Genomic DNA, 14,658 nt, shown 5'->3' on the forward strand with positions numbered 1-14,658 from the left:
CTCAATTTTATCCCCAGTCAAATGAGGTTATGCGTTTCTAAGTCTTCTCTATTAAAATGCCAAGTCTTTTCTGGCATTTTAAATACTAGACCTGATGCAGCCCCGAATCATATGACTTCCTACAGTTTGGCATCCAGGCAAAATCAGGGCTTTGAAAAATAGAGTCCCTGAAACAGAATAATAAGAGGAGTCGCTTAAAATAGAGGTTCTCCAGCAAATCCAGGGCACAGGACTCTTCATTTAAGACAATTAAAGCTTTCAGCCCTTACTGTGGAAACTGGGGCATTCCACCTGGCTCCTCGGCTTCTCTTTGACATATCATTCAGATCAGGGAGGAAAATAATTTTGGAAGGATAAGTAGAATTCTTAAAAAACAAGCAAAAAAACATGTAAACTATGATATGTTTTCATTAGATTTTAAGCCTTCTTCAGGAATAAAGTGAATGTAAAGGTAGAAACTGAGGCAAAATATAAGCTTTTCCCTAAAACTGATTTTGTTTGGGAATACTCAGATTTATTTTTCTTTTTACTTATGGTTTAGTTAAGTGGATTTTTCCCTCTCTCTGCTATACAAGAGAGGAATTTCAATAGACTCACGTACAATTTGAAATTATTTTTAAGGATTCTACATTTTGCCTATCATTTTCCTAACCCATAAGGTTATACTTGAATTGATAATCTTATGTTGCTGGCGGTCGTAATGATCGTAATTAAATAAGAAAAATCTGCAATATTCCAAAGCCCTCCTTAACCCTCAAATCAATTATTTCTTCTTTCTGTTCTTCCTATCCTTCTTTAAGCATCATCTTCATGAACATCATCTCTGCCACTTTGTGAGCCAGTCACAATACTTAGAACTTTTCATATATTCTCTGTTCTGATTTTCATGGCAACTGTCTGAGTCTCCAATTATTAGATCCAACCTAGAGGTAGGAAATATAAACCCAGCATGATTAATTAACCTGTGCAAGGTCCCACAGCCAGCAAGATGGCAGAGCTAGGACTTCCTCATGCCAAAATATTTTTCTCCTAATATGCAAAATACTTCATTTATTTTTCAGCTCCACCACTAGCACTGTTCACTGACTTTTTTCTTCCCAGAACACACCAAGTAACACTTTTCAAAAATTCCTGTATAAAATAATGACTAGTTGATCATCATTGCCTTATTGTTTTAAAGAAAATAGATTTTATTCTTTAGGAAAGTCTTAAATTTACAGAAAATTGGTCAGAATGTATAGAGAATTCTCATATACCTTTACTGCCCAGTTTTCATATTATCAACATCCTGCATCATTGTGCTACATTTGTTCCAATTGATGAACCAAATTTGACACACTATTATTAATTAGAAACCATAGTTTACATTAGAGTTCTGTGTTCTGCAGTTCTATGCATTCTGATAAATACATTATGTTATGTATCTGCCATTACAGTACCATGAAGAATAGTTTCACTGGTCTAAACATCTCCTTAGTCCACTTATTTATTCCTGTCCCCCAGTCCCTGAGCCCCCAGCAATATTTTCATATTTTCATTGTCTCTGTAGTTTTGCCTTTTTCACAATGTCATGTAACTGGAATCAAAGAGTATGTAGCCTTTGCAGACTAGTTTCTTTCCACTCAGCACATCACATTAGGAAGTTTCTAAGTTTTGTAAGAAAGAAGACAGGCATCCTATTCAGCGCTTGATTATATCCCAAGCAATCAGACTCACTGCCTCTGCTTGTGCTCTCAACATGGGAGAAAGAGCATTACTAGAGAATAAATTTGGAGAGTTAGTGGAGGTAGTCTATCTGTCAGATGGAGCTGATCTATGCCCACAGGCCACCAGAACTGAGATTTAGAGAAAAGATGAGAATGGGGTGTTCAGGTGAATTGGAGACTATCTACATATAGGGCCAACAGGCTGTGCCAAAGGGACATATCTTCATGACACCAGCAAGGAAATGTGGGCAAATCCCATGAGAGATAATCTATACCAGGGTGTGGGGGGTGGTAGTGGTATTAGGATTTGGTGTCTCACCTGGCTGGCCTTTTGGAGCCTATACAGCATACATTGACTCTTAAGATCATGCATCTCATCTTTCATGAGACTGAGAAAGGAAAGAGTAATCTAGTCAATGTGGCAAAGGAACACTCATTCAGAAGCAGTCATTACTGCCCACAAAGAGAAGAGCCAGTTCATCATGGTGCTGTGATAGAAGGACATATGCAAACATGGGTTGATCACCTACACTGCCTCAGAGCAGATGAGCAAAGGCAGAGTTTGGGATGGGATGCAAGGTGTGGGAGCACATCCATGCTTCACTCCAAATTTCTGGTCCCCAAGTCTCAGCCTGTGCTGGGGGAGAAACCCTTTCAGCTGAATAGAGTATTAGATAAAGAGAAGAAAGATTAAATCTCCAGTTACTCGAGACTGGTTGAAAAATTAAAAATGACTGAAGAGTCAAGGAATTCAAATGAGAGATCTTAAAAGAACTTCTCTATCATGAGAAAGATGAGATTTGACAAAACACAGTAACAAATAAAGAAAAAATGAAACTCTTTCATGTTTATAACTCAGGACATTGAGACTGTCTTCAAACTGGCTCCATATAATAACTCACATTGGTATAGTGCCGTCTAGTTTAAAAAATTCTCTCAAATCTTTTTTCCCATTGCTCCTTCCAGCAACACTGAGAAGTAAATAGGACGAGTATTATTCCTGATTTCTTAGATAAGGAAACTAAGGTTTCAAGTGAGGAAGTGACTTGACCAAAGCTACATGGTTGTTAAGTAGCTTACCCATTATTAGTGTCCAGGCTATCTGACTTCCATTCTGTTCTCCTGACTAACATGATGTGTTAAGAAAATGATTTTAGAATTCAGATAAATCACTGATGTAAAATAAAATGGTGCATCCAAAGGAAATGTTGCATTTAGATAGAAGATGAAGGAAAAACGAGAATGTTTATCATGGTGAGATCTTTGGTACATAGGCATTTAAGTCTCCTTGGTATGAATTGACTAAAACTTCACATTTTTAGGGTTCACCTTCAGACCTTTTGGATCAGCATTTTGGGGCCTAGGGCCCAACACTCTAGCTTTTTAACAAGCTCTCTCAATGATTCTTACTCATTCCAAGGATTAAGAATCTCTGATGCTAAATCTTTGTGTTCTTCAGCTCTTCTTCTTTAGAGCTTGCTGATAATCAAACACAGTATTTTGATAATACTTTAGGGCATTTATCTCTCTTTTTCCTTAGAAACAACATAGTGAAAATATTTATTATGAAGTAGTTGATTCTGTTTTGTCCTTAATAGTTTCTTTTTTAATTTAAACTCAATTAGCCAACATATAGTATATCATTAGTTTCAGATGTAGAGTTCAGTGATTCACCAGTTGCATATAACACCTAGTGCTCATCACATCACAAGCTTCCTTAGTCACCCAGTTACCCTACCCGCCCCCCACTTCCCGTATAGCAATCCCTAGTTTCTTTCCCATAGTTAAGATCTCTCATGGTTTGTCTCCCTCTCTGATTTCTTTGCACTCACTTTCCCTCCCTTCTCCTATGATCCTCTGTGCTGTTTCTTATATTCTTCATATGAGTGAAACCATATGATAATTGTCTTTCTCTGATTGACTTATTTTGCTCAGCATAATACATTTCAGTTCCATCCATATCACCATAAATGGTAAGATTTCATCTTTTCTGATGGATGAGTAATATTCCATTGTATGCTTATACCACATCTTCTTTATCCATTCATCTGTTGATGGCCATCTCAGCTCTTTCCATTATTTGGCTATTGTGGATATTATGGCACTGGAACAAAAACAGACACATAGATCAGTGGAACAGAATAGAGAATCCAGAAATGGACTCTCAGCAATATGGTCAATTGATCTCTGACAAAACTGGAAAGAATATCCAATGGAAAAAAGACAGTCTCTTCAACAAACGGTGTTGGGAAAATTGGATAGCCACATGCAGAAGAATGAAACTGGACCATTTTCTTACACCATACACAAAGATAAACTCAAAATGCATGGAAGACCTAAATGTGATCTAGGAATCCATCAAATTCCTAGAGGAGAACACAAGCAGCACCTTCTTTGAACTCAGCCACAGCAACTTCTTACTAGACACATCACCACAGGCAAGGGAAACAAAAGCAAAAATGAACTATTGGGACTTCATCAAGATAAAAAGCTTCTTTCTGCACAGCAAACAGTTAACAGAACTAAAAGGCAACCTACAGAATGGGAGAATATATGTACAAATGTCATATCAGATAAAGAGCTAGTACCCAAGATCTATAAAGAACTTATCAAACTCAACACCCCCCAAAAACAAATAATCCAGTCAAGAAATGGGCAGAAGACATGAACAGGTATTTCTCCAAGAAGACATACAGTTGGCCAACAGACACATGAAAAAGTGCTCCAAATCATTTGGCATCAGGGAATTACAAATCCAAACCACAATGAGATACCACCTCACACCAGTCAGAATGGCTAAAATGAACAAGTTAGGAATCCACAAATGTTGGCGATGATGTGGAGAAAGGGGAACCCTCTCATACATTTGGTGAGAATGCAGGCTGGTATAGTGACTCTGGAAAACAGTATGGAGGTTCCTTAAGAAATTAATAATAGAGCTATTCTATGACCCAGCAATTGCAATTGTATTTACCCCAAAGATACAAATGTTGACATTTATCTCTTTTAATTTGCACAATTATTCAGCAAGATAGGTGCTATAATCCCCATTTCACAGTTAATAAAACAGAATCACAAACATTTAAGTAACTTGCCCAAAGTCATGCCATTAGTAGGTAGAAGAGCTAGGATTCAAACCCAGGATCATCCAAACACATGAGCCTGTAAGTTTAACTTTTAGGCCCCACTGCCTCTCAGTTCATGTTCCACTTTCACATTGCACAGATGTTACAAGCCCTTTGATTCTAGCAAAACATGTTGCTCTCTCCTGTCTGAGGGGGGAAAAGAAGTCAAACATATCCAGAGTCAGGCAACTTAACTGAGGTTAGATAAGCTCATTTTTCAGTCCTACAAAAGTCATCAGAAGATTGCTTTTAAGGGATGCTGTTTACACACTGATTTAGCTCTCAATAATTTATTAATCTATTAATATCTCTCCTTTTTTCAATTTTATTCTCAGAGGAAGCAGCCAAGTTTTCTCTTAGGGTATGTTTTAGTGTGAGGATGTGGAGTATAGGATTGTTAATGGGTTTTCCATTATTGCTTGAGATTTTGCACCCTGAGAATATCAAAAGCTGGAGGAGGTTCTGGGGCTGGAAGTGGAAAATGCACATCCAGGGCTTTTTCTCATCTTTCTTCTGAAGTATCCATTCAGCAAGAGATCCTCTGAAGTTCAGTCTTCCCTTTAGCACAGCCTGACTCAGAATCACATCCCTTTATGCCTATATCAGTGACTTAGTCTCATAACTCTTGATGCCCCCTGGAAGCTCTCATGCATGCTGTGGTCCATGTTCATGGACCATATAGAGAACCCTTGCCAGGTATTCAATAGAAGGTGTTGAATATAAGGACCCAGGGTTAATGAACCCTGATGTGGAAGTCTTTCCCCATCACTACACTGTGCACTTTAAATATATTACATACCATACAGTTAATATATTTACATATATTACAATTTTAATATATGACAATTTCATTTGTTAGTCATATCTCAATATAATTGAAAAAAAAAACATATTGGGATCTCGTTGTGAAGGTGTTGAAAGAACTGAGAGTGAACTGGGAAAGGTGGGTCAGCCCAGAATTTAACAATTGCAGGGAGGTGCTGCTGTGGTCAGACTGAGAGAGAGAGAAGGAGAGGGGATGGTGTGAGAACTCAATAGTCTGTGATTAGGTTTGCCCAGGTGGAGCTGGAAGCTGGAGGAGGAGCTGACCTAGGGGACCACATGACTGGACTGTCAGGTGAAAGGTGGAGTGTGGAGAAGGAGCTACTCACTGTGAGCTGGGGCTAACACAAAGTTTTCCCAAAAGGAGTGAGGGGCACAGAGGGGATGTGTTATCTAGCGGGAATCTGGAACATGCCAGACATACAATCACTGATAAGATGCTGCAGAGAGAAAGGGATAGAAATATCCTGGCTGCCCCCCCTTTCTTCCTGCTCTCCTATCTGTCAACATTGCCTCCCATTGGTTGAACCCAAAACCAGTTAGCAAAGGAGCCTGGGTATTGTAGTTTTCAGTCACCCACTTCCTGTGGTAGAAGCAGAACAGAGAAAGTATAGGAATGGATCTGAGAGCAACCAGGCAAATGATCAGCACAGGCATCAAAGGGAAATGACATCTGAGTGACATCACCAATCTAGCTTGCAGAGGGCCGCAATGTCTGGAAACACAAAGGAATAATTGCAATGCATGGTTTATTCATATTACATTATAATACATGTGTTCAGTGATATTAAACAACATGTTTAATGTTTTGACTCTCAATAGTAGTACATAGTTCAGTGAACTATGGAAATTGCCATAATAATGGTATGTTAATAATGCATTTCTGTCAATTCCTGCACAGGCATCTGAGATCTGTTGCTTCCTATGAATGGTGCCTCTGGTTTCCATTGTGTAAGCCTGCATCATTAGCATATCCCAAAAGAAATGTATTCAGTCTGTTTTTCTTTAATTGTCTATATTTCCATCTGCCTCCTATACATTAACTTGTTTAATTAGCTACCGTTAAACATTAAAGTTCATCTCCAGTTTATTCCAGATAGAAGTATGAGCTAAGCTGCCACAAACTAAACTTTTTCCATTCTCATATGTCCAATTTCCGGACAAGCAACTGAGGCCCTAGTGGTCAGGATGCTCTGAAGAAATAAACCAACAAATACGTGGCTGTGTGCCACAATTCATTTCAAAGTGGTGGATTACAGCATAGAAGTCTAGAAATGCTATCCCCAGCACTTAAGAAATCAAGAAACATGAGAAGCACCCCTAGATGATCACAATTTGAACAGTAAGAAAGGTTTTGAAGCCTATTCCTTACGGGCCTAAAAATGAAAATTCAAGGAGAGAGGAATGTAGTCAGGTTATTAGATCAGAAGTTAATCTTAGAATCTTCAGAGACCATGCATGATGGACAGGCCTATGAACTATTTTCTTTTCCACCTTCCTATCTAAATTATTAGTCTTAACACTCACTTATTTGTCCAAGGTGTAAACCTCAGGTTTCCCCACTCCATACTGCTTCCTACTTTTCTTGGCAACAAGTCTTTTTTTAAAAAAATATTTTATTTATTTAAGAGAGAGAGAGTATGCATGCGCGTGCGTGTGCGTGCGCACAAGCTGGGGAAGAGGTAGGGGAAGAGGGAGAAGCAGACTCCCCACTGAGCAGGACTCTAAGATCGTGACCTGAGCTGAAGGCAGACACTTAACCGACTGAGCCACCCAGGTGTCCCAGCAAAAAGTCCTATAAATCCTTCTTATGCCTTTGTTTCAGTCTAGGTGTCTTGCTCATTCACCTGCATGCAACTTTATTTCAGGTCCACATGTACTCCTGACTTGTTCCCTGCAATAGCTTCCTACTGGACCCCTATTTTGACTCATTAATTTATTTAATAAATCTTCCCATTTTTATTTCCATGTGATAGCTAGACTGATATTTCTAAAATCCTGGTTAGGTTAAAACTAACAGTTGTCTCTTTCCTATTAACTAAAATCCATTAAGACTTGCCACTGAACACAGAAAAAAACCCAAAACTATTGACTTTTTAGCATGACGTGCAAGGCCTCTACTGAACTGACTCCTATCTGACTTTAGAGCTCCTCTCTTGCAATTTCTCTATATTCAAGGATATTGTCATTCCAAGAAACAGAAACTTACTGGAAATAGTTCAGGTGTGGATACAACAATTTTCAACATCTGTTTCAGTCTTTAGCGCTGTTTCTCAAATATTTCCAGTCCTCTACCTTTGTGGGCGATATTTCCCCCCGTGTCTGTATGGGTCTGTACAACTAATTCTGGCCAATGTGCTCTGCATGGTTGTGATGTGAGCCACTTCCAGACTGGAATATTTCATCACCTGTGCAAGACTTTATGGAGCTCTTTCTTCGTGCTACAGGGTTTGACAGTGCTCAGCATGGCGACTGCTCTGTCAGCCTCCTTCCCTGAGTAAGGGGGTGTGGAGCGAAGCTACAAGGTGATGGGAAACATGAGGGAAAAATAAACCCTCCTTGTTATAAGCTTCTAAGTTTTGGTGACAGTTATCACCCATAGTGCAGGGTTGACAGACTTTTTCTATAAAAGCTTTGCAGACCACATAAGTAGTTAATTCTCCTCCTTTTCCTTCTTTATGATCCTAAAAATTGTAAAAACAATTCACAGTTCAGGCTATCCAAAAACAGACCCTAGGTGAGATTGTCCCTAGGGCTGTAGTTTGCCATCCCCTTCCATAATGGAACCTGGTGTGTTTTGATGAATAGAAAAGACAGAAAACAAAATACATGTGGTTCTTCCATCACTGCCTTTTTCCATGAGTCTGTTCAGTTCTTGCTTATCTCTGGACCAGCTTCCTCTCCTTTCTTGCTGTGCACATGGCCTCACATAGTCACTACAGATGGCTCAATATGGCTGCCCCTGTCACAACTTTTCAGCGTATCTCTGATCTGTTAGCTGAAGTTCTCTGAAGACTCTGACTGGTTAGCAACCATGTGTTGGGTGAGGCATCCATCTTCGAACCAGTCAGCATGAGCTGAGCAAGTTGTAGGCATACAGAACCACCTTTTTCCAGGAGCTAAGGTGGGGACAGGCTCTCTAGAAGAGACCATGAACAGCGATGTTTGTAGATGTTTCTAATCGAGTACTCTAACATTTGTACAGACTCTTTCCTATCCCCCTGTTTGGTATAGGTGGTACAGGTTTCTTTTCCCTGTTCTTCACCTGGCAATCTTCAACCCTTTCTCATGATTCAGCCTAAGTATCACCTCCTCTGTAAGGTCTTTCATTAACATCGTGTCATGTCTGCCATTCAACTAACTAGGCAAAGTGATTTGCTTCTCCTCTGTAATCCCATAGTACTTGTGTAAACATATCAAATCAAGATAATGTAATGACTACATGTATTCATTAAATTAAAAGGGGCTCGATTGGAGCGCCTGAGTGGCTCAGTTGGTTGAGCGTCCTACTCTTGGTTTTGGCTCCGGTCATGATCTCAGGGTCTTGGGATGGAACTCTGAGTCAGGCTGCATGCTCAGCAGGGAGTCGGCTTGAGGATTTCTCTCCCTTTCCCTCTGCCCCTCCCCACTGCTCACACAGGCACTCTCTTTCTTTCTCAAATAAATAAATAAATCTTTTTAGAAAGGGAGGGGCTTGACTTAATGGAAGGAAGCATAGTTTATTCACTACCATGACGGCTTTTATTTTGCTGAGAAGATGCTACCTCCTTAGTCCTTGAGGGACACTGTCCAATCATAATTTCTATCATTCCATATTTAGATTTGTCTTTAGCAACCATATCTGAGGTCCTTGGTAACAATAACTACTACAAAATAGAGAGTCAATGAATTTACACTTTTCCTTAGTAGAAAATAATCTAATGTTTATTAAAAATTCATTTTTAGAAGTGTAGAAATTGTGAAATCTATAGGCAGTGTTGTGTAAAATTTAGCCCCCAAATAAAATTCTAGCCTGAAGTTTAAAGAATTAGCTAACATTGTCTGTAACCTAAATCCACATGATGGTTTTATTTGGTTTAGGTTTTTTGTTTTTGTTTTTGTTTTTTGGGGGTTTTTTTCTTTTTTTCTTTTTCTTTCTTTTTTTTTTTTTTTGCCTCCAGTGCAGTGCAACATACCAGTCTTTTTAGGGAGTTGGGATATTACTTCCAGTTACCAATCTGCTACCAGCTGGCTTAACATTAATAAAACATCAAGCTGCTAAATATGTCATGCTTTCTGGTTTCAGCAGTTAATATGTATACTGAGTGCTTACTGTGTTTCTGGAATGCAGGCCAAAAGTAAATAGAACAATATGCATGAAATATTTATTCATTTTAAGTTATTATTTGGCAACATATGGATCCCATAATGTCAGCTTTTAAACATTTAGGAACTTAAAAAAAAAAAAACATGTAATGCCATTAAAAGTAAGAGTTGTCTTCTTAAAAAGTAATTGAAAATTTGAAAATGCCAAAGTTTATGACCTGGGGAACCCCTTTCAGGCATTTCAGCCAAAATGGTCAATATCAGTCAGAGGATAATGAATTGTCGGCTGATGGTGAACTAATTCTACTTACAGATTAGCATGTCCTTTTTCTTTGCTCTCAAATAGGCAGTAAAATGGTCTGTTTAAGTAAACCCTGACATTGCTTAGGAAGAAAGAAACTTGTGGGATGGTTAGCAATGGTGGTGTACAGGCTGGAAATCAAGGGGTAACAAAGAAGAAATAATGTGGAGTAGCCAGTAGGTATTTGGGAGGACAGTAGTACAGAAGTTGCTGAGGGAATAAATAGGGAGAAGAGAAAGGCACAGGAGGGGGACAAAGGTCCCTCGAGAAAGAAAACAGAATGAGAAAAACAGAAATTGACCATCAACCCATATACTGACCCTCAGCTAGTGGCTATTGGACTTTGAGATGGTCCAATGTGCTACATATTGTTCCTACATCCAGGAGCCTAAGAAACATACAAATTCTGCCTTGGGCCAGCCATCCATTTTTCCCATGAGGTCCTCCCAAGAGATACATGCCTAAGAACATACCAGTGACCAGGTAACTAGGTATTGTTGTATTTGAACCTAATGCCAAGGCAGAGTTTTAGTAATACAGCTTGACCAAATGGAAGTCTCCTTTCCCCAGAGCTGGTTAGGCCCAATCAGCCTCAGATAAAGTGGGTTGTGAGGATGGCTCTGACTCTCTGCACCATATCCCAAAATGCTCGGACAAAGACTCTGGTTCAATCACCATGAGATAAGTGATGTCTGATGACTACCAACAAAGGGAATGTTGCTGGATCAAGCTGGCCTACATTCCCTTCCAAAGCCACCAAACAGGAAGGAAAGAGATCATTTAATGAGGGACTGAGAAATCCCAGGCCCTATAGGGACAGCTCTAGACTTGTACCATCCCTCTGGGGAGCAAGGAAGAAAGAGAAGAGCGGCTGGACCCACATATGACATGACTTCTCTGAAAGTAGGCCAGTTAACTTCCTTAAATTTCAGCAACTTTTCCCTTCTTGGGAGACCAAGTGTCTTGCTACTGATCCTAGAAAGGTAGGAATCAGATTAGATAGGGATGAGAAATGAAGCAAACAGTCCACTTTCCCTCTAGAGACCAATCATGCATCACTTTTTTGGTCATACAAACATACTATAGACAGAATAGAATACTGTCTACCAAGTGCAATATTCAAGTCATCCTTGACCTATGTCAATTTCCATTGAACAAAACTTGTCAATTGCTTATAAATCTCTGGGCCTTAGATCCTAAACAGTACCAATATTTCAGACTTTGACCAAATTCCTGGTCCTGATATGACCATTTTTTCCATATATGACCCCCTTTATCTTACTGGTTATCCTCTGCATGCTGCCTGTCTACCTGCCTGACCATTCAGAGATTCCCTAACTCCTGTTTGAGTGACCTTACATCTTCTACTCAAGATTCTGATCCTTGATTTTTAAAAAATTAGGCACATGAGCCAGTCACATTTTCCCATAGGAAAGCTTTTTGTTTCTTTTTAAACAACAGAAAAGCTATTTACAAGGAGCCAATTTAGCAACATTCATTTCCAAAGTCATTTTCATTTTATAGGCTGTAAATAAATTTGCAAAATCATGTAACTTCATGGTAATAACATGACCTGGAAATTACAAGGTAATTAAATTCAAAGCATCTAAGAATAGTATTCTAAGAATAATTTACTGCTCAGTGCAGGGAGTCAAGATTTTTTGCTGCTAAGCACTAATGCAAAATGAATCAGTACTCAAAGTTCCAAGCTGCCACACTCCAGGAATTATGGGGGGCTGCCTCTGTAGTTGCCAGATGTAATTGATGACTGCATGAAGAGGAAGCAGTGGCATCATAAGAATGTTTGGAAATGACTTGTTACAAAGGTTTATTGTGATTTTTAAAGCAAGTTCTGTGTTCCTGGAGAAGATGAATATGGGCATCAGAGTAGCCTTTCTAAAGAACTACTGCCCTCAAAGTCAGCATTCAGTCAAACCCGTAACAAGTTACAAACTTGTAACCGGAGGTGATAGTTTGATGGTATAGTTTGAATTTAGTGATACCATAGGAAAGTCCTGGAAGAGATTTTTCTAGGGTAAAAGTGGAAAGCTTTCTGATCACAGTTTGAATGTCCAATCTCAATGAAAAACTATCCTAAATTTATCCTAATTATCCTAATTTATCCTAATTATCCTATTTTTCCTAAACCCTGAGGCTAACTGCCTGCCCCAAAGGCAGCTGGCCAACAGACATGGTGGCCATCTTGATATAGGCACTGTTCTCTTGGACTGTCCTTATCTGTCTCACCAGAAGGCTGACACTGAAGAGGCCTCATTTTCTACTGAAAACAAAGAGATAAAATACTTGAGGTCACCTCCATATTATCTGTTTGGGCCTCCTAAGAAACGATAAAGAGGCATACTGCCTTCCAGCCTCCTGAGGAGCTAGCATTGTCAATGGTGTGTTATGGCTTAGTTGAAGTGGCTGCAAATGCACTAGGAATAGAATCAATGTTGCTACCTCGTTAGGGCTTTGGGTTGACTATACCCTCAACCTAAGGTCACTTCTCATTTCAAGGTTGCCCTCTCACTGGAATTTTTTCTTCTAAGTTCTGATTACCATTCCTGAATCTTGCCTCTTCATATGTAAGGAAAGTGACCATTTCACTCTTATTAACCCTGGGGTACTGCACTATTGCTTGTGGTTTCTACATCTGTCTACATCTTTCAAATATCCCTTTCATTAAACCCTCCTTGGATTGTCCTAATTTGAGTGAACCATCTCTTTTCTGTTGGAGTGATTACTGAGATTCTTACTAATGCTGGAGGGAGAGGTGTTTTTAATTGTTAAATTAAAATGTTTTAAAATAAAGTGAGATTTTAGTTGTTAACAGTATGTGATCTGTGGAATACAAATTTTAGTTCTTCATGGTTATCTTTATTTTTGTGTAAGTGATTTGTGAGCTAGAATGTGGTTCATTTTTATAAATGATCCATGAATTTTTTTTAAAAGTCATATTCCTTATGTGGAAGACAAGGTTCTACATAGATTCTTTATACTAAACTTTTAAAAATCAGACTCATCAACAGTCTCAAGAGAGAGCTTTACACATGATTTTTTTCCCATGAGATGCAGTAACACGTGATTTAAAAATGTAAGTCAACTCCCCACATCTGTAAAGAGACAGAGATCGATTACAAGCTATCATGAGTAGAAAATGAGGCCAGTGGACAAGTGAGGGCTGGACTGCCTGCTGAGTTAACCTACAAGCTCTGTTTACCTGGGTTAGACCCTCAGAACTTCAGGCTTTAGGAAAATCATACGTAGCTCTATTCCAAAGACTTTGGAGCACTCGTGTAATGAGACCTGCAAGTGCTGAATCCATGAATACCAAGTGACCTGTGTCCAACAAATCCAGTCGCCTGTGTCCTGGCCAAGTCACCCATCAGCTAAGATACAGGCACGGTCTGAGCTACCCAAGGACAGAGAGCCCTGGTATGAATGCACATGTATGGGGCATAGAGATGAAGATACTATCTGGTGTGTGGAGTGCAAGGCACATGTGTGCTATGGCTACATGAAGTCTGTGAGGACAAGACAGATGTGTTAAAAGAAACCACAGAGAAAGCAGAAAGCTGAGCAATGCAGATATTTCTGCATTTTTCTCTTGGTTTTTGCTTTTGAAGCTGTTTCTGTAAGGCTAATTCTAATAAGGGACATCAACAGAGATTAGACTTTTAATTAATGATCATTAACTTTTAATGCTCAATATGTTATATATTTAATGCTTCTTTCTGTTTGATGTTTGATTCACTAATGACTGAAAGAGATGTGATAAAATTTCTCATCATGATTGTGTTTGTCAATTTCTGCCTAGAACCTCTCTTCTTCATCACTATAACTTATCTATCATGATACCATTTCCTGATCTCGGTTGTCCAAGGTGACAGTTACCTTTCAGTTAGTTTACTCTAAATCATTATTGATTGGTAGTAAATTAATATGTTGTTTGAATCCATAGTCTATATCTAGAAAGCCTCTCTACTTACAAATAGGTTCAGTTCTGGAAGATTCTACTCGTAAGTCAAAGAGACCACTAATGCCTTTTGTGGCCATATTTAATGGGCTTTTTGATCTAGTGTGTTTCTTTGCTCATATTTATAGCACCTTGCATCAATGAGAGTCCTAATGTTGAGAGTACATAATTAGGGGTTCTTCTGTATCAACTTAAATCATATATCTGCTCCTCGATGGGGAAGAGATGAAATGCATGTTGGAAGTCACAGCAGACATATGTAAGTCAGATCCCTCTTCAAGAAAGAACTCCTTGCTCAACTGCAAGATGTGTGGTTAGCTGATAGCCTTGACTTTTTTCTCCTTTGGTGGACCCTAGCTTTTGAGCCAAGGTCACCGTATTTCCAGGTAAGCCCCAGCTCATGACTGAGCAGCACAGTGGTGT

At 39.1% G+C, this 14,658-nt stretch overlaps 1 long non-coding RNA gene across 1 annotated transcript in view; it reads left to right on the forward strand.

The window, feature by feature from the left end:
- The first annotated feature begins 880 nt into the window (after positions 1–880).
- LOC119864663 overlaps positions 881–14,658 on the forward strand; it is a 61,478-nt gene continuing 47,700 nt past the window's right edge. Inside the window, exon 1 of the long non-coding RNA XR_005374777.1 lies at positions 881–929. This is a non-coding gene — a long non-coding RNA (uncharacterized LOC119864663). The remainder of the gene's footprint in view (positions 930–14,658) is intronic.

The sequence above is a fragment of the Canis lupus genome, chromosome 20 (genome assembly GCF_011100685.1).
Source record: "Canis lupus familiaris isolate Mischka breed German Shepherd chromosome 20, alternate assembly UU_Cfam_GSD_1.0, whole genome shotgun sequence".
Taxonomy (NCBI): domain Eukaryota; kingdom Metazoa; phylum Chordata; class Mammalia; order Carnivora; family Canidae; genus Canis; species Canis lupus.